Consider the following 20,209-nt stretch of genomic DNA (forward strand, 5'->3'; position numbering starts at 1 on the left):
TGCACATAGAGGTAGCCTTTAAGGTCAAGACTGATACCAAAATATAGTGTTCTCTGTCACATAGGCCTTTTCTTCAGAAGTCTGTAAAGCTTTTTGGCAATCAAAAGGACTTGGATTTTCTGTTATAGTCAATGGAAAACTAATCAGTGCGGTCAACAGGACATGAATCTGTTGATCACACACAGATATTTAGTGCCTTTTGAGATAGCCTGAGATATTCTGGACATCAGCTGCCATTTCAGATGGACACAGGTCTCCCATAGGTACTGCATCATATTTGCCAGCCTAGGATATACGTCTCATATATCACCAGTGTCTTAAATATCATTAGACATTAATAGCAGGAAAGATTCTGGCTCTCAGAAAAATTAAAAATGTGATTTACTTTCTTTTTAGGCTTTTTTACCCATCAGCACTGCACCTGTTGATTCATATACAGCAGTTTCTTTGGGGGAAAGAGAACAAAACAAACAATTTAAACTAAAAAGCAGCTACTGTAGTTTGGCTATCTATTTCCTCACCTATGGCTTTGTCCATATTTTTGAGTTCCAGAATTCCACAAGGGACTGACGATGATACAGTTTTTCTGAAAGATGTAAATATTATTCGTTAAGCCTGGCTGTCTGATGACACAAAATTACTATGCACAATATTTTCTTTGAAAAGTGGTAATTCTGAAAAAGGTAAAAAAGAAGCCATCTTTGATCATACCAGCCAGCAACTGGGCAAGCCATTGAGTTCAGTCTCTGGTCTTTTTTAATAGTCCATTGTTAAAGCAATGAAAGTACGCATGCAGTTACATAACCTTGGTGAAATTTTAATGTGGACATTTTGCATTAACTTCTTTTCCTTTAACAACAACAAAAATGAGAAGAGAAAAAAGAAAGAAAAGAAAGGAAAAAAAGGTGGCCCCCAAATAAATGAAACTCAATTTCACGGCACATTATCTCTCTCAATTCTTTCCTCTCAGCTTTCATTTTCATTAAAATCACAGACAACCATAAATTAATAATTACTTCAGGTTGACTAAATGCAGGCCACACTATTTAGCTCTCGTTTTCCTACAGTGGCCCTTCTTGTTCATGCTGGAAAAATGTTAATTTAGATAATGTGGCTTGCCCCTTGTCATATAATTCTGTTTTGCAGTTTCACTGATCTATAATGGTCTGTTCTTATTAGGTAGTATTAACTTTATCTTTTGTTCAATCAAGCTTCACAGTACCCTCCGACAAGATAACTATTGCAAAATATCAGATGAAATGTTCTATTATCTGTATTTCTGTTATATTTTGATTCATCTGTATGTTGTAACAGTGTTCAGCAACATTCCTAATTTCTTCCAGTAATAAATTTATTGTCCATTAGCCCAATCCATATGTGAAACTTTTTTTGGCAGGAACTAGAGAATATATACCTCAATCTTACTACTTTACAGTTTATGCACATTTCAAATTAGACGTTTTATCAACCTACTTTTCAATTAAGAATGGGTGAATAGGTTCAAATAAAATAAAATGTGAACTTTCACCCAGAGCTTGAACCCAATTGGTTTCTGAGGTTTGAAACAATTTAGTGTAGTTCAGTTATCTATAATATTTTTGGCAGAGTATTCTAGTAGTGAATGAAGGAAACTGAGACATACAACAGTATTTATTTCTAATTGGTCATTGACTTGTTGCTACCGTCATTTCGATTAAACCATTTAACTTCTCTATGCCTCAGTTTACCCATTCTTAGAACATATTCTGTTGAATTCAGATTTTTATCTAGACATCTTCAAGGGACAACTATGGATATGGCCTCCTTTAAAACTCCTTATTTCAATATACATGTATATTTTGATGAGGATTTATAAGAAAAAACAGACAAAACAAAATTAAACTTTTAAATTCCACTGAAAATATGACATAATCTACTTTATTCATAAGTGGAGAACACTTGAAAGTTTCTAAACATATAATTTGTACTGTTATTTTCATGATATATTACAATAGCAGTCAGCTCTTTGCTTTTTTCAGGAACCCTTTAGCAATTAGAATCTCTTTCTTGTAGAGTAAAGGTGACATAATTAGATGAATATCAGCAGAGTTCCTATATGTACAGGGAATTCCTGGATGTGTAGGTACCTTTGGCACCCATACCTATCTACACTAAGTAAATCATTGCAGTAATTATACCTGCAAATATGAGTAGGTAAATATGATTGTAAATTTCTCATGGATTATGGGCCCCTCTTTTAATGAATGGTCATAGAATGCAGCATAATCAGTAAATTTATTTTAGCTAAGTTCTCATTTATTTTCACCCAAACAAATCTTCTTAAAACAAGACACAGGAAATTACCTAACATGACATTAAACACCATTGGTAACCATTTGAAGGTGATTGGCAGCTTTTTTTCCAATTGTCAGGGTTCTAATTCCCATGGCATATGTTCTATAATAAGATAGAAGTCCTCACAGTTTGAAATAATTCATTTTTTTCTGAGCGAATGGCATTATTTTCTTCCACCCTTGAAAATTGCTTATATAAACATTCTGGTAACAGGCTATTGACATATGGCCTAAGCTAATTCCTTGGCTTTTTTGTTTGTTTTTAGGGAAATAACCAAAAGTCATTAGTTGAAGTTAGAAGAGGAAGAAGAAGAATTGGCCCACAGAATTGTTTTTGTTATGTATAAATTGTTGTATATCTCTCTGGGGATTACTAATATCTGAATCTGTTGTGATCTGCCATAGATTTAAGAAGATTTAAGAAAATATTTCAAAGTTTAAAATAGATTCTGTTTGGCTAATTGCATGATATATGAATGCTACTTTCCTAAACTAATAAATATTTATCAGCTACCACAGCAATATACTGTGGTATATGGACCACAAATGGACCAAAGCAGTTTCTATCATCCAAATGATGTAGCTCAACAGTGACACTCCTATATCATAGCCCTAATTTTTTGTAATCTCTTGGGATGCACCCTAAAGAGATGTGATCCAGTTTATAGGGTAATACATGAGAAAATGAGATCTGTCTGTTTATGGCTGTTCTATTAGTAATCACACTATTGGTGTCACTGGCAAGTCAGTTCACCTCTGAAGTCATTTATAGAGGTGTTTTCTTTGAAACACACAACTGAACTGACTTGCCCAATGCCAAGTGGATCCTCTTTCTGCAGCCTGTGATACAGCACATCACCATTCGGGGTAGGATTATTCTTCAGAAGATATAGATGTCTAGAGTATAAATGTCTTCATTTCAGCTTGTCATTTAGATTCCCCATATAGTCAATGGAGAGGAACAAGCACTTCATATCATTCATCTTATCCTAATGCAGCCATTAAATATAGGTCAGAGGAACTGTACTTTAGTAGTGCCAGTTTCTGAACACTGCCTCTTAACAAAATGCAAAAAAGTATGAAGATGTCTACATCATAGAGAGCTGAAGTTGGGTGAACATGTCCCTAAAATCCTTGCTTCACATACCCTCAACCCACAGTGACTACCAGATGCTAATGAAATTGCCTTTATGCATTTTGCTGATCTCAACAAGACTTTCCTTAGGAGAGGGAAAGGTAGGCCGGTAGTGTCTGTGAGAGGCCTCTTGCCCATGCAATATACAAAATATAATAATTAATATTTCTGGAAAAATTTTCTGTTAAACAAGGAAGGCATAGCAGCAAAACAGAAGCTGTCTGAGTGATAGCGCACTGTAATTTTAGGGAAGAAAAGACAAATTGAAGTGTCACAGAATTAAGGTTTTCTAAAATACTTCCAGGGAAATTATTTTAATTAGTGTTTCTTTAAATAAAAACCAGAAGATCATTTTCCTTTTCAATAACAATTCTTTTGTTCAGCCCCAATCCAAACATTGCAGCACTGTATTAATGCAAGACAACTTGAAAAATGGAACTGACTAGTTTCCATTTGACTGAAATGAGAACAAGATCTAGCCTTAGGCAACAGGAGCATAACTAGCCAAAAACAAATGCCATTTTTAAATTTCATGAAGTGATTATTTGCTGTTAAAAAGTCAGTATTTCCCAACACACATAAGACAGTAATAGAATCTGAGCTCTCAAATGACCTTATGCTTACAAAGGAAATAGCTGTAATATATCAGCCATTCCTGTGATCACTGGAAATAAGGCTCTATCAGATCTTGCGTGAATTAAAATAGTTTAAATTAGTACAGCGCTACTTCAGATTGGAGCAGTACCGTAAACTTCAACAAGCCTATAGTGACTCAGATCAACAGATATATGATTTACTAATTGTACAGTGATGGATCTGATGCATCAGCTTTTCCATTTGACTGATGAGTCTATAAGTATTCCTTTTCACATCGCTCTAGTGTAACAGGCTCATATAAAACTACGAAGGAAGGGAAGGGAAGGGAAGGGAAGGGAAGGGAAGGGAAGGGAAGGGAAGGGAAGGGGAAAGGAAGGGAAGGGGAAGAGGAAGGGGAAGGGAAGGGGAAGAGGAAGGGGAAGGGAAGGGAAAATGCAGATCTTAGGTGCCAGCAAACACTAGCCACTGAATGTCAAATAATCAAAAATGATTCCATCATACAATGATGTTCTTTCGTATAATAGCTGTGACTGAGTCTGTAGAGAAACCTGACTGTTACAGTCACTGAGCAGCTTGTCGTTCAGTCAGGGAGAGAGAGAGAGAGAGAGAAATGTTTTCCTTTCAGACTTAACTAGTGACGATGTTACTAAAGTTCCAGTGTAACAATGGAGATGATGAAGATTCAGGTAGAAAGCTAGGACCCAATGAGGATGAATTATCTATAGAAAATAACCAACCCATGAAGTCACGTTTGGTCTTGCACAGGGTAACTCAACAAATGTGCTTTCAATTAAATCCTAGTTAAAGAGAGCACACTGTAAATCTTCAGAATCCCTTATTTTTGCATCAGGAAGTACAACTGTTTTTATGAACTCTGACTCTGTTTTGACACTCACATGAACTCCTGGCCTACAGTTAAACCACTGAATTACAGGAGCCGTAGTAAAATTTACTCTAGCGTGGGGCAATGAGTGCCTGTCTTAGAGCAAGTACAGCCAGCAGAATTTTCTCTGCTTTCTTTCGTATATCTCTCTGTGGCAATGTCATGTTTCTATAATGATTTCTCAGGACTGATTCTGCATGGACTTGAGGCTAAACTGTGCACAAGCAGTTTCTTTGGTGATTTCCCCAATTTACTTTCCAACTCTTTGCTTCAGCATGACCCAGTAAAAGGGCTAGTCCACCCACAGATATTTCTTGGACTTTGTCATAATTGCAGCATCTGTGGGCATATAGGACTGCATTCACTCTGTACAGCGTTAGAGTTTTTAAGACCATCAGTTTCAAACCAACTTAGATTTATTCTATAGCCAGTGGCAAAGGACAGTTACTACAGAGTACATCCAGATAGCCTAGGATATCAGGTTAAAGACCTGAAAAACTATCACCCAGAACATAATCCAAGTCACAATCATGTGTATGTTATTATTATACATAGAAACACCTCCATTTATTTAAAAAGGAGGTATTGGTTACTTGATTTCCACATGCAGGAGGATAGCCATTTCTTGAAGCTAATTTTATAAAATCCTTGAATCATGTGCTAAAAATTGAGCATTAAATCATTTATGTTGTAATCCTTTCCATGTATGTATACTAATGCCTTTCGATAGCTGTATATATAGGTATATAGTTAGTTAAGTAGAAAATATAGTTAGTTAACTATACTCATATAGTTATACAGTTAATTAACTGCATACTACATTTTTCAGATAGGCAAGAAATAAAAAGAATATATAAATAAATCAGACTAATCATATCTAGACTTTAAGCAAAAACAAAATACTGAACTTGCTTTTTTATGTTAGGATCATGGTGTTGGAAAAAAAAAAGAAGCCCCAAACAAACCCTAAACCCCAAACCTAAACCCAAACATTTTTTTTTCCATGTTTCTAGCTGTTGTGTTATGCTGTGACATGATAGCGTCTTGCTGAGTTTCCTGGCTCATGCTGAGTATATCCACAGTGTAATGTTACCTGCAGGGAAGTATCCCTGGGATTGTGATATAGTATCAAAGAACTCACAATGGTGCAGAGTGTATGTCATTTATGTATTTTATACCCTACTCTTGTCACACTGAAAGAACTGGTTCTGAAAAAAACAAATATGTAGCGCTCTAGCATTTTATCATGTGCTGTTAAATACTTCAATTATGTACTTGAATTCTTTACATCTCTATGGATCTATATGTTCGAACATTCATTCTTTGAAGGTTTCTCCTTCTCAGGAACACTGCTATGGACTGTGATGCATCATTTTCTGTAATGACATACCTTACAATGAAATGTTTCAGTTCCCTGAAAATTTACAGGACTAATAATGTTAGTATGACTAGGGATGTAGTAAGTATTTTTGCAGAATCCCTGCATCAGCTTGCTGGACAATCATGCTATCTGGCTTTGAGGAATAATTTACCAGGACTTTGTATTTTGTTATCTCTGAAAAGAATAAATGTGATTGTGTAACCCACTTTTTACTGTGTGTTTCAGGTCTCCTCTGCCCAATCCAATTGTGAGGGCCTGGGAGAAAATGTTTAGCCTTTCAGTGCAACAGTGATGAGATTGTACCTCACAAGTGCTGGCCAAGAAAATTCCCTTTGCTTTCAGTTCTTGAGGGGAATAGCGACACATTATGTTTTCTAATAACCTGTGCTTTAAAGTAATGGAAGGTGAAGACTAAATGTTTCTTCTATCAAAATGTCAAATCCCCACCTATGCAGTTAAAGGTCTGATTTTCTGGTCACTGAAACGTTTAAATCAGGTACATGCGTGAAAATAAAAGTAAAACACTTATCTAGTTAACTGCAGGAGACAGAATGCACTTGCACAGAACTAATTGTGACCAGGACAGTAGACGGCATTCTTTCAATATTCCTAACACTGAACAGTTAAAACAATTTAAAATAAAAATTATATAACTTAGTTGTACCACAGGAAGATAGTTACTCTTTGATATACATCTACACACTTAGATATACATCTATACACTTTGCAAGGAAATGATGTTATATTTTTCACCTGCTTCCCTGATTTTAGTTTTCTAATACAGAAGGAAAAAATAGTATGCAAGGAAGGAAAAAAAAAAAAGTTGAATTCTTGCAGAATGGATCTTTGACTGTTCTCACCTTCTGCCAGCCTCACAGGCAGGAACAAGCATTTTCAAAGCAGTTCGACCCACAAATATACATTGCACTCCAGCTATGCTTCTGAGTTGTTCATACATGCACTATTTTTACATCAATACCCATTTTTTGCATAGATTAGAGACTTTGAGATGATCAGATCTAAGAGTCCCCTTTAACACTTCAAGTTTAAAGTAAAGAGTCTAGACTTTTCTGTAGCTGGTAAAAAAAAAAAAAAAAGAAAAAAAAAGAAAATCCTCTTATGTCTTCTATTGCATCAATCACTGCTCTTCTTTACTAGCTATTCCCTTCAGAATACTTTGAAATGAGATCTGTCTTTGGGTTGTCCTACCTGCCACAGTTCAAACACCTTTCTAAAGAGTGGCAATAAAAAGCTCTAAGTGCAAACCTGGAAGAACAAGGAGTCATTAGGCCCCTTAGATACCGTGAAGGTGATGATTACATAAGAATCTATATAGAGAGATGAAAGGTTTGGAAAAACATAGCATGTTAGCAGAACTGTAGGAATTTATCCCCTGAATGCAAATAACTTTAAATTTAGAAATCTCGTGTACGCAAAGGATTCAAAGTGGGACTGCAATCATGTACAGGAAAAATTTGTCAGTGGACAAGAAATTGCATTTTTATATGTAAATATGACATACATCTGCATATGTTTTGCCTATGTAGTTACTTAAAATTCATGTAGAACAGTTGATATCTACCTATTCAGAGAGAGGCCTCCATACATTTAGGTAATAAACCTTCATCTCATGATTATTCTAAATTTTAGGTAGTAGATGACATAGTGTTATAATTAGAATTAGTAGATAACTATTTATAGAATTTTGTTTGTGAGGTGTATAAGTACTGAAGGCTTCTCAAAACTTTCTATGATTTTTAATTGGGCTTCATCTGAAGAATTTCTGGAAAATCAGACAAGTCCTGCTATTCTTAGTGAAAGCAATTGCTTTTTTCTAAAATATTGACAGCATCAGACTATCTTCTGAGGTTCAGCCCCAGTTTAGCAAAGATCTGCAAAGTGGATAGGTGCTTGTATCCTGGCTTCTGTGGACTTCCAGTGGAGGGAGGACAGTTCCCACGACCCAACATATTGCTGCCCCCTCTTGGCAATTTTTGTATTTCAGGGCACTTGACCAGTTCACTAGGGTGTTGCATGGATGGACTGCTGGCCAGTGATCGTTTTGGAAGCACTGTCCCTTCATTATCTTACTGCCTTAGTTAAATTAATTTCTTAGCTTTATTTCACTGAACACATCAGCACCTGTAGTCTAGAAATGCATTTTCAAGCCAATAGTTCAAAATGCTACAAGCTACTGTCGGGAAAATTTGCCTGCAAAATCTTATTTGTGATATATAATTAACATTTTTTTTTTCAGAAACATATATATATATATGTATATAAATTATTTCCTCTCCTACAAATCACCTTCAGTTGCTGTTTTTTCAGCATCATCCTTCATCCCAATTTTATACCCAAGTAATCTAAGATCCCGCACTCACCGCCCTGTCCCCAACCTCCTTCTGCCTCTCAGGTTTAGAAATGTTCTCAGGTGAAAGTAGCACAGCAAAACCTGTGGAATTTGAAACACAGTATTAAATTCCTTACTCATTGTACACCAAAGTGGGTTGTCCTCACAACTTTCTTTTATGTTTATATGTCAGCTGCTGTTGAGGCCTTTTATTACTCTAAATCCATCAACTTGAAGGTCACACTTTTATAGACCGTTGATGTCACTGCATTTTGCATTTGGTGTAATGTGTGCTTGAAGATATAGCGAAGGCAAAAGGGCTTTTGGTTTCCTTGGGGAGTCCCATGCTATTATGACCATGACCAGTCAAATGAGGATTCACATGACATTTTCTTATAAAGTAAGAACTTTATCTGCGAGGTATAGATGTGGGCTGAGTTGCATTCTGATATAATGCGCTTCTTATTTTCAGGTATTTTCACTTGTTCTCACAAACAAAAAGCTACTTAATTTAAAGGGAAGCTAGTACACGTGTGTGGACCTCAGAGAGGAATATTTTCTTTACAATCTAAATTAGTTCCTGACTTGTAGATATATTTGTTTTTTTCAGAACACTGCTGTGATGTGCTCTGCATTTTGATATGTGTAAAATAGTGCATTACCTCTGTTCTTATGTGTTTCTTCAGTGCTTAATTCTGAAAAAAGGATAATTCCAGAGTATAAAAAGATAAAGAAAAATCTCCCAAATCCAAGTACATATTGTTCTCTGTTTATTGCTGATCATAGCTGTCAAGACAACAAGAGAAATCAGTTCTTTCTACAAGACATTAATTTCTCTTTTTAGATCTAAAACTATGCAAAACAGAATACTGAAAAAGAAATATTTAAAATTGAAATAACTATCTTATGCTAGGATGTAGCTAGAGGGAGAAATGGATTTGAGGACAATATTCTAGGTAGAGAAAAATATATGTAAAGAGGTGTGTGGTAAGATAAATGAGAAAAGGGCGGGGGGAAAGCATTGCTATTGAGATTTGGTAGAGACATCTGATCTCTTTGGATGATATGAATTTCTTAAAACTTAGGTAACTACCAAGCAGAGACAAATCTTACCTATCTTGAGATAAAAAACCATCTTTTTTGTTGCAAAAATTTGAAGGTTTGCATGACTGAAAGTCACGGAAGACTATATGAGCAGTTTTCAGATCTTCCTATGTTTAACCTCTGTTTCAGGCTGATCATTTTGTTTACTGCTAAATATAAGCACAACTATTGGATTAAACTGTATTTCTGCCAGGTCTATCCATAGTTGGTAGGAGCAACCATACCTCCTATATTTGAGAATGACTTCTGTACATATTTGTCCCTCAGGGCAGAACTAACACTTGGTTCCTGGAAGTGGAGGACCACATGATATAAACTGATGGGATATACCCATGAGTGCTGAGGGAGCTGGCTGATGTCATCATGAGGCCACTCTTCATTGTCTTTGAAAGGTCAGGGTTATTGAGGGAGGTTCCCAAGCACAGGAAGAAAGCTAATGCAACTCCCATCTTCAAGAAGGGCAAGAAGGAAGATACAGGGAACTACAGTCTGGTTAGCCTCACTTCAGTCCCTGGGAAGGCAATGGAAGAACTAACCCTGGAAACCACTTCCAGGCACATGAAGGACAAGAAAGTGATTGGGAGGAGTCAACATGGATTTATGAAGGGGAAATCAACCTGACAGTCTCCCACAATGAGATGACTAGCTTGGTGGATGAGGGAAAGAGGAGTGAGAGACATTGCTTACGTTGACTTTAGCAAGGCTTTTAGTAAGGGTTAGATATCCCATAACATCCCCATAGATGAGCTGACAAAGTAGAGGTTAGATATGTAGGCAGTGAGGTGGATTGAAAACTGCCTTAAGGGCTGGGCCTGGAGGGCTGTAATTGGTGGCATAAAGCCCAGCTAGTGGTCAGTCACTAGTTGTGTACCCTGGAGGCTGATGTTGGGGCCAACATATTTCAACCTCTTCATTAATGAACTGGATGGTGGGGCAAGGTGCAGCGTCAGCAAGTTCATACACAAATCAAAACCGGAAGGAGTGGCTAATAGATGAGATTGGTGTGCTGCCATTCAGAGGCACCTGGACAGGCAGGAGAATCAGGCAGACAGGAATGTCATGAAGTTCAAGAAAGGGAAATGCAAAGCCTTGCACCTGGGGAGGAATAACCCATTGCACCAGCACATGCTGGGGATTGACTAGCTGGTGCAGAGAAGGACCTAGAAATCCTGGTGGACCCCAAGCTGACCACGAACCAGAAATGTTCAGTGATGTTGCAGCAAAGAAGACCACAGCATCCTAGGTTGCATTAGGAAAAGCATTCCCCATTGTGTTAAATTATTATGATTACAGCTGTGTTTTCTGGGACAGTTAAAAAAAAAAAAATTGTCAAGGGAGAGACTTTGCACTATAGTTACAATAGGACAATAGAGCTATCCTTTCAAAAATTTCATGAAATAGGAAGTAAACTCAACCCATTGCTAGAGATCTTTACATTTAAATTGTTAGGCAGTTGCTAAATCTTACTCCATAATCTCTTCAAACTGTTATTTTCTTCCCTGAGCTGTTGGACCTGCAATGTATTTATGTTACTTTGACCTTGGCTAAAGATTGCAGCATTTTTTATTTTCTAGAAAACCCAAAGTCATCATTCAATTCTCTAAGTAGTTTTGTTGTTGCTGTTGTTCTTTATTTTACGTTATCATAATGAATAACTTCACATCATAAAAAAAAGGTTTGAATCATCAACCTGAGAATTGGCAATGGTAGTGTTAAAAACTGGCTCTCATGTTCTACCACTAAGGCACAGAAAGCTTTCTCTCATAAACTATCCTCAACCATAAAATATGGTGTTACATTTTCACTTCCATGAAAAATCCCTCTGGTCCTTCCTGAATCAATTGTATCCTCCCCTGAACATGCAGTAGCAGGCAAAAATGCTGTTATAAGAGGATATACATCCCAAATGACAAATACATATAAATAGTACTCTATTTAGCCTTTTTATTGAGTGATTAATGCAGGTTTAGTTAGATAGATAAAAATAATAATCTCTGATATTTTGCATGGAAAACCATTTAAGATTATTAATGTTAAAGTATTTTACAATTCTTTTGTCAAATTTGAGTAAAATTTAAATTCCTATGAGCAATATTGAAAAGCAATATTGGAAACTGGCAGTTTTTGGCGAATATTGCCTATGACACATAAAAGCTTTTGCCAATCAGTAGAGAAGTTGATAACAGGATTTTAACTTAATTGAATTAGCATCATGAAGGAAAACAAATATCTTTGGGCAAGCTAAGTAAAATAATATCAACTTAAATTTTAACTGTGTACACATGAACAAAAGATATTGCCATACTGTTTCAGATTAGCTTCATTTGTGGTTCTGCATGAATCTTTTATAATGTCAGTCACTGCTACTTTTGAAGACACTGAAATAAACTTTATAAAATGCTATTAAAATAGCCTATCTGTTAGGAAAGTTGTTTTCATCCCCTCATTAGTTAAAGAAACACTGATAATTTTTATGTTACAAAATTCTTTCTAGTTCTTAGTTCTATTTTTTTTTTTTTCATTTTTGTCATAACAGGGTACTGCAGATAAAATGGTAAAGACAGAGAAGGTTCTGGCAAACACTGCATAAATCTCTAAAATAATTGCCACAACTAATCAGTGTTGCCAAGACTTTCATCCCCATCACGGAGGTGTCTACTTAATTTATTGTAGGTCATTTGTAAACCATAGTGATCTATGAAGACAAAGCTAGGCCTAAAAGCAGTTATTTTCATGGAAAGTGAATTTTTTCCCTGTTCCATTAATGTCAGAAGTCATTTCTTGTAACCATTTCTCCACCCTGAAAAGAGAAATACATTCTCCTCTCATGACAGGAGACAATGAACATTCCATGTTGTAGATATTGCTTCCAAATTCTGAGCCTCTGATCTTGACCCAAACAAATGATTCAAATCAATAGAGACTACAGTCACCCAGTCACCTGGAGGAGCTCAATGGTTGCCAGCATGGACTGGAAAACCTAAATTGGCATGGAAATCCTAATCATCAATACTGAAGTCAAAATCATCCAACATGTTCAAGACTGGGTCATATTCAGAGCTCGGAGAAAGCTAATCAAAGCACGCAAAGAAAATTAAAAAGCTTTTATTGGCTTTTTTCAGCCTTTGGATTATTTTCTAGATGAAAGTTGAAATGAAATTAACCCTATCTACTATATAATTAATAATTACAGCAAATTGTGAAGACACAATCATTAGAACTACAGAATGTGAACATGTTAGTACACACACTGGTAATGTTTGACTGAAAAACTCAAAGGACAAATATCTCTCTACCCTTAAAGTACAGTTCCCTACTGCTTCTAGGCAGCAGCAGGAGATGAAGGTTAGAACAAGAAGGTTAATAATTTGGATCCTATCCAGTAACAAATCATGCTTTGCACAGACATTAGTTACCTCCTTACACATTTGCAAGGCTATTAGAAAAAAAAAAAAGACAAGGAAAAAAAAAGAGAAAAGCAAGAATAAAACCAAATATCTTTCTACTTTATAGTATGAAAGCTTTTTTCTCTTATTTTTCCCCAGTGTATGAACAGGATCTTTTGAAAAATGACTGTATGCAGTGATTTATCACAGGAATACATTTTATGAAGCCAGTCTCCCTGCAAAAATATTTAAGTCTTAAGAATGCCCTGCTGATGCTGTGTGCAAGAGAGTTCTTACATGTAGAGCTAATTTTTTTTAAAAAGCAGAACAATGCTGAAATATTGAATCCAGTCAACGCCCCAAATAGAGACCTTTTGAGATGTGTATCTATTTTCGCGAGATGATAGAAAGAGATGGAATTCAGCAGATGTTTAAATCCTGAAAAGACATCATGAATGGTACTTTTTCTTCAGCAATGCTCCAATGGTATATATCAGTTTGACAGTGAAAGGCCACTCTAATTCCCTCTGTAATAACCTAGGGAATGACACTTGCTCAGAATGTCAAGTTCTGGAAACTTGCTGTTAATTACAATGCTTGCCATGATATTTTCAATTTTATCAGCATTGGTAGGAGTTTTTGTCTGTTTCTTCGTCGTACAGTAACCGCTGAAAACTGACCCTCTAGTTTATGCTCTGCCCCAGCACACACAATTTGCACCTTTAAAGTGACCTTTATGTTCAGTAGCAGGTGTAAGATTATATAAATTATGACTCCCAGTGTATTATCAATCAAAAAGCTACTTGTCAAGCTGCTTTTTTGCTAACAACAAAAAAATCAAATCTATCCTCAGAGGCTATAATCCTGTATAGGCAAATAAAATACCATGGGGTCTGTTCTCCTCTCAGTGCACATACGTAAATCTCATTCCTACTAACATTAATGGGGAGTTACATGCATGCATCAAGAGAAGAATAAATCTGCAACAGAGCACGCAGGAAACCATTCAGTGTGAAATGGTTTAAGGAGACAGATAGGGGAAAACACTGCATGGAAAGAGCCTATAATGCATTCACTCAGTTTTACTTACAACTCTTGATGAACTTTTTCAAACTAAATGCCATACATTTGTGTCATATGGATTTAGAATGCCTGATAAATTATATTAGCAAGTACATATTAACTGTAGCATGATTCAGGTGGGATTGCTGTCTCTAGGTCTTACATTGCAGATTGATGGTGATACAATCCAAAAGGCTTTTAACGAATTCATGTTAAATGTTTTCAGGTTTCAGTTTTAACATGTTCAATAATATTTTAAAGCAATTAAAGTCTTACAGTGTCTCCTAAAGGTTTCTAAGTTTCAATTTAAAACAAAACCAAGAAAATAAATACATTTGTTTCTTCAAATACATATTATTCTAAACAGGGCAATCAACATAGAACATAATTATTCAATGCTGCACTTAGTAACCTCAGGCACATACATCCTCTGCCTCCCTAAGTTAAATACAGTGTACGTGGGCTTTGAACAGTCATATCTCATTAAGAATATTGTGAGAAGAAGATTTGGTCTGGACTCTTGTCAAATGTTAATCAGTCCAGATGGGGAAGCAAAAGTAGCTGAGCATAAAGGTATCTATACAAATTCCTTACATGCAGAACCTGGCTTTCTGTAACCACGGTGGCTGAATCATCTAATTATTCTTGTTCTTAACCAAGAACTTAACAGACACATGGAGAAATAATATATGTGTACATATAAATTTGTGAAAAACCACGTCAGAAACTATCTAAGGTGCCATTTTGTTGCAAAGGTAAATGGCAAAATGTCAAAAATGTTTGACAATTCCAAGTACAACAGGAAAATGCCCAGAATGTAAATATCGTCAGAAGCAAGTTCAGTTTCCTTCCCCATCCAGATCCTATAGATTTTTTTTTTCTCATTAAATTCAGCGGGATTTAGGGGGTTATGAAGTTTAAAGTAACTGAAGAAAGAATGCAGTCAGAAACTTTTTTTTTTTTTTAATTTAAATCAATTTGTATGTTTTCACTTTATTGTTGTGGTTTTTGGTTTGGTTAGGTTTCTTGGTTTTATTTTTGTGTGATCCAAAAGAACGTAATCCTCCAGGAAAAGGATGAGTAGAAATTTCAACTTAGAGGAGTTGCTTTCACACACTGGCAGACGTATCAACCTATAATTTAAACCCTAATTACTCTGCATTAGAAGTATAGATCTAAAATATTTACTAAACCAGTTAGGACAGTGAGATAATGGAAGAAGTATGGTAGCACTCAAGTAAGTAAACTGCAGTAGCATCTGCTATAGACCCCGAAGACTTGATGAGAGCAAGTATGAAAAATTCCTGGACCAACTATCATGGAGATTGAAATCTCAAGGCACTGTACTCATGGGAAACTTTAACTGTGCAGCCATCTGGTGGGTGACAAGTACATCCAGCCGTGAATCATCACAGACATTCCTGAGTTAGGTACGTAGAGGACAGTGTCATGATTCAGAGAGAAGGGTTATCTAGGAAACAGAGCCTTTGTTGTTGAGGAAGTATTGATAGAAAAGGTTATGAAAATAGTACTGTTCAGATACTTGAATGTAGAGTAAGTGGACTATGACGTGATTTCTTAAAAACGGCAGTATAAGTGCATTGAATTTCAATAACGGAGAATTAAGAACAATGGAGAATTAAGGAACAGTCAAAATCCTTGGCCTATGCAAATCCATTTGAATTTTGATGGTGATTTGAGTGAGATTGGGTTTTTATTTATACTGAGATAATGACAATGAGAAGACGTAGTTGAATATGTCTGTAGAGGAGAAACTGACATATAAAAAGTACTAAGATTAAATTACAAGAAAGTATTATTCTAATAACAAGGGAAAAAGAAAGAAATTATAAAAGGTCAAAGTAGCTTTACAATAAAATTCTTAAAGGTTAAAAGAAGGGTGCAGACAGTAATAAATGCAATAAAAAAAAAAATCACTGTGTAACATTTTTGCAACTCTCTACAATCCCTAAGATTTAGAGACTCCACAGACATTTTTCTTTAGTCTGGTTTTGATATCATTATTCATTATCTGGAAGGACGTAATAAAATAACAGGTAATAAAATATACGAAGATTTGCAGAAATTACAGATAAATTAGATTTTACAAATAATTTTTTTTGGCAAACAAGAGATTATTCCACAAGTGTAATTAAATATATTCCTCATTTTACAGCTGAAGAACATAAAGCTCAGGAGCTGAAGTGAATTTCTTGAAAGTCCTAATGCTTCTGCCATTTTAGGTGTTCTTAGAGCATGGCTGTTGCACTAGACAGACCCTGTGTGGACTTCAGCTGAGGCTTCCCAATCAGCCTTACGTGCTAGACAAATGCCTAGATGGCATTTCTCACATGGCAAAGTTCTGCATATGTGCATGTCTGTGCAAGCACTTACTGGATTTTCAAGTCATGAAGGGGGTCATATGATGAGTTTGAGACTATCTCTGAACTCCTCTCAGTCATACTTCAAGCACCTCAGCCTTTTATTGAAATAAAGCCTCAGGAGATCACAGCCACTTCTTGTTTGGCTTATCAGTGGACTAGATCACTTAATACACGTTCTCTTTTGGTTTTGTAAAATCACTTTTCTCTCAGAAATAAGTCTTATAAGCTCTTGTCATTATTGGCATATAAATGATTTCATAGCATCAGTATTACATAGCTTAAATAATCAGTATAAGGTGCAAAGGAGGATGCAGAGCAGTGCAACTCCCAGTTAAGTAAAGTCCAGAAATTCTAAAGTATTCCACATCCAGAAACCACAATTTGTTGTCTGTGATGAGATTTTTTAAAGAAATTATCTCATATATAGGGTCCTTGAAAATCTGATTGCTTATCTCCTTCTCTAACATGTCATTGAGCTACTGAAAAGTTAGTCCCAAATGGGATGAGAAAACTTTTTTTGATATTCCAAAACAAGTTTGGCTTTTGGTTGGGGTTTTTTTTTTTTTTTTTTCAATCTTTTTCTTGTCTGCTGCCTAATTCAGGGAATACTTCCACAAAAGATCTCTACTCAGTTGAATTTTCTTGGGATTATCCACATGAATAATATTTCTCCTGTGTGAAGATACTTAATCTCCTTATATGCTATATAATTTATGTTTCAGATTTAATGCCCCAAGCTCACCCAATTCCTGCATGAAGGTAAACCCTGATAATCCCACAGACTATATTTTTTTAATTGAGTAGAGGCCACTTAAAATAGAACTTTTAATTTAGATTTAATAACTCCATAAAAGATAAATCTAGTTGCCATGTAATAAACAGTAATTAATTAGTTAATATCAATTAAATACTAAAAATATTAATTTACATTTAACATCTAACTACTGTAATTTGCTATAGCTATCTTATTAAATGCTAATTAAATTCCTAAACATTCTTACAAGTTTAATGCATTAATAATAGGAACGTAAGTACACATTTACTGTATCTGCAGTTCTCAGTTCATTACATGGCAACTAGATTTATCTCTTTTACACTAATTAAATATACTAAGCAAACCTCAGTAACTTTTCTTAACACATACCATAACTGTTTTATTAATTTCAAATTAAATGCCCATTTAAGGCTTCTAATCTACAGCCGCCCTAAACAGTTTCCTGCTAACAGAGCAAAGGTTACCGTGATGTTATAACTAAACCACGACATTTCTAGGTGTTGGTTATGAGACTTATATGAGAAGCAAGGTTTTCCTTTCTGCTCTGCTTTAGTTTAAATGTAATGAGTGTTTATTAATCTGCTTTTTTTCTCTCCAGCAATGTCTTGTCTTTCCTTTCTCACTCTGCCCCGTGTCAACATAATCTCATTTCCTCTCTGTAATCACAGTTTCTCTTCAGTTTTTCTAGCTGTAGTTGCTGATTGTCCACCTAGGTTATTGTTTCAGTAGTCTTGAAATAAAAGGAAAATGCTTTCCATATGTAAGGCTATCAGTGTTTTATTTAAAATATCCCTGATACTTATACAATCATATTAATCTTCAGCAAATCCACTCAGCATCATGGAAGTTTTAAGCAAATGATCATACGCGCCTCTGTAAGCACAGAAATTCCGATCAGAATGGCCAGCTGAATTGCTATGAATATGTCACAGTAACATCCATAATGTGATTTCTTTGGGAGACTGAGGGAGACACTACAGTCACATGTATCAAATGATTTAGAATCATGGCTCTTTTCACATATGATGGAGGCTGTCATAAAGACAGGAGGCTGCTGTGCAGCAAGAAAAGCACATTAGCTATTAACCTTCCCCCAGCCGATCAACTTTGTTTTGCAATCTTTCCTCAGAACCATTAGAATACCCTGAAGAAATAACTTTCCAATTAAAAAGGATCTCAGAGAACAAAGCCATTTTATCTCTGACTCCTGGTGTTCTTTATTCCAATAATTTAAATTGGAATTGATTTTTCAATTTAGCCGTTGACTTGCTATGGACACACAGCTGAAAAGGCCGAATGGAATTGCATGGCTGAAATATTTGTCTTTGTGATGCACTCCTCATAAATTCACAGGAGCCTGCTTTTTTTTTTTTTTTTTTTTTTTAATGCATTTTCTTTCTGCTGCTACTCCTTTAGACAACAGCTTTTTAGCTCAGCATGAGCAAACTGAGAAAACATGTCCAGTATGACCTCAAGGGCCTCATACTCAGTTCTTCATAGATCCATTTAATTGTTACATCTCTAAGAAAAATGAATAGATCCAGTGTAGCCAAAGTGATAGCTGTTTTTCAAAGCCTGAAAATGTGTTCTATGTTTTTTTGTGCGTATTTGTGATTTTATTTATTTACGATAATAACAAAAAACCCCCAAACAAAACCCCAAACACCAACCAGTTAATTTTACAATTCTCAGTACAAATATGCTACTACAAAAATATCTCAGGTATATTTTCTCATTGTTCTAGTGGCATACTCACTTAACACAGCAACTGATTTACCTGTGGAACAGTTTTGAACTAAGCACTCCAGTTATTAAGGAGCCTTTTAAATGATCAAGGTCCAAGTTCTGCCTGTAGTTCAGCTTGATGTTAGTGCACCTCGACACTTCACTTGACTGGGAAGAGAGTTGTGTCTGCTTCACTGAGGACAGAGTTGGGTCCTAACACTTAGAATTTTGTAACAGCAACATCTAACTTCCCAGTGTTTCATGAGTAACTTTTTGTGGACCAACACAGCTGAGCATCTGACGTTGAAAATAGAAAGTAGAGCTAGAGAAGGAAAGGGAAGAGAGAGAGCAAACTTTTGGTGCTGCTTAACTAATTATTTTAATCTATTATGGATGGGGGTTGTGCTTATTAAGAAGACTGAGAGACGGTTGCTGGCTATACCTTTATCTTCATGACCTTTCATTCTTGTCTCTGTTCTTCTTTTCTCCTGCAGTGCAGCTGGCAATCATGGGAAGATAGAAATTTATCTGTCCCTTGACTTATTTCAAATTGGCAATCCATGATTTCCCCACTGGAGAGGGACTTAATGTGCTTTCTGCATTCTGATCTTCCAGTGCAGAGAACTCCCAGCCGGAAATCCACCCAAAAATGTAGAAGTACTGGAATCTTTTTAATCCTTCTATGTATCTATCTATGTATCTATCTATCTGAGACACGGTCTATCATTTCCATTCCTAGATGAAATTGGTCATCAGTTGAAATATGGTAGAAGATTTCAGTAATGCAAGACAATACTGGAAGGCTAAGGTAGGGATTAGAAAAAGGGTCTTAACAAAGCATCTACTTTAATTTTACCAAAAAATTGTTTGCTCTTATGTAGAAATAGGCTTAAAGATACACAGAATAAATTGAAGGGGGAGCCAGTTGGCCTAACTTGTAAGATGTCTTGATAACCATGGTACATGAGCTGCTCTGCATCTCTTTGCCTAAGGGCCAAGGATCACTCCTTGAAGTGCTTGCATTAAGCAGAAAAGCTGTAGCCACAACTGAAATTGCCAAGTTAATTTACTTTCTGCTTTACTACAGTGCCCTG

Source organism: Grus americana, chromosome 1 (assembly GCF_028858705.1).
Source record: "Grus americana isolate bGruAme1 chromosome 1, bGruAme1.mat, whole genome shotgun sequence".
NCBI classification, from domain to species: Eukaryota; Metazoa; Chordata; class Aves; order Gruiformes; family Gruidae; genus Grus; species Grus americana.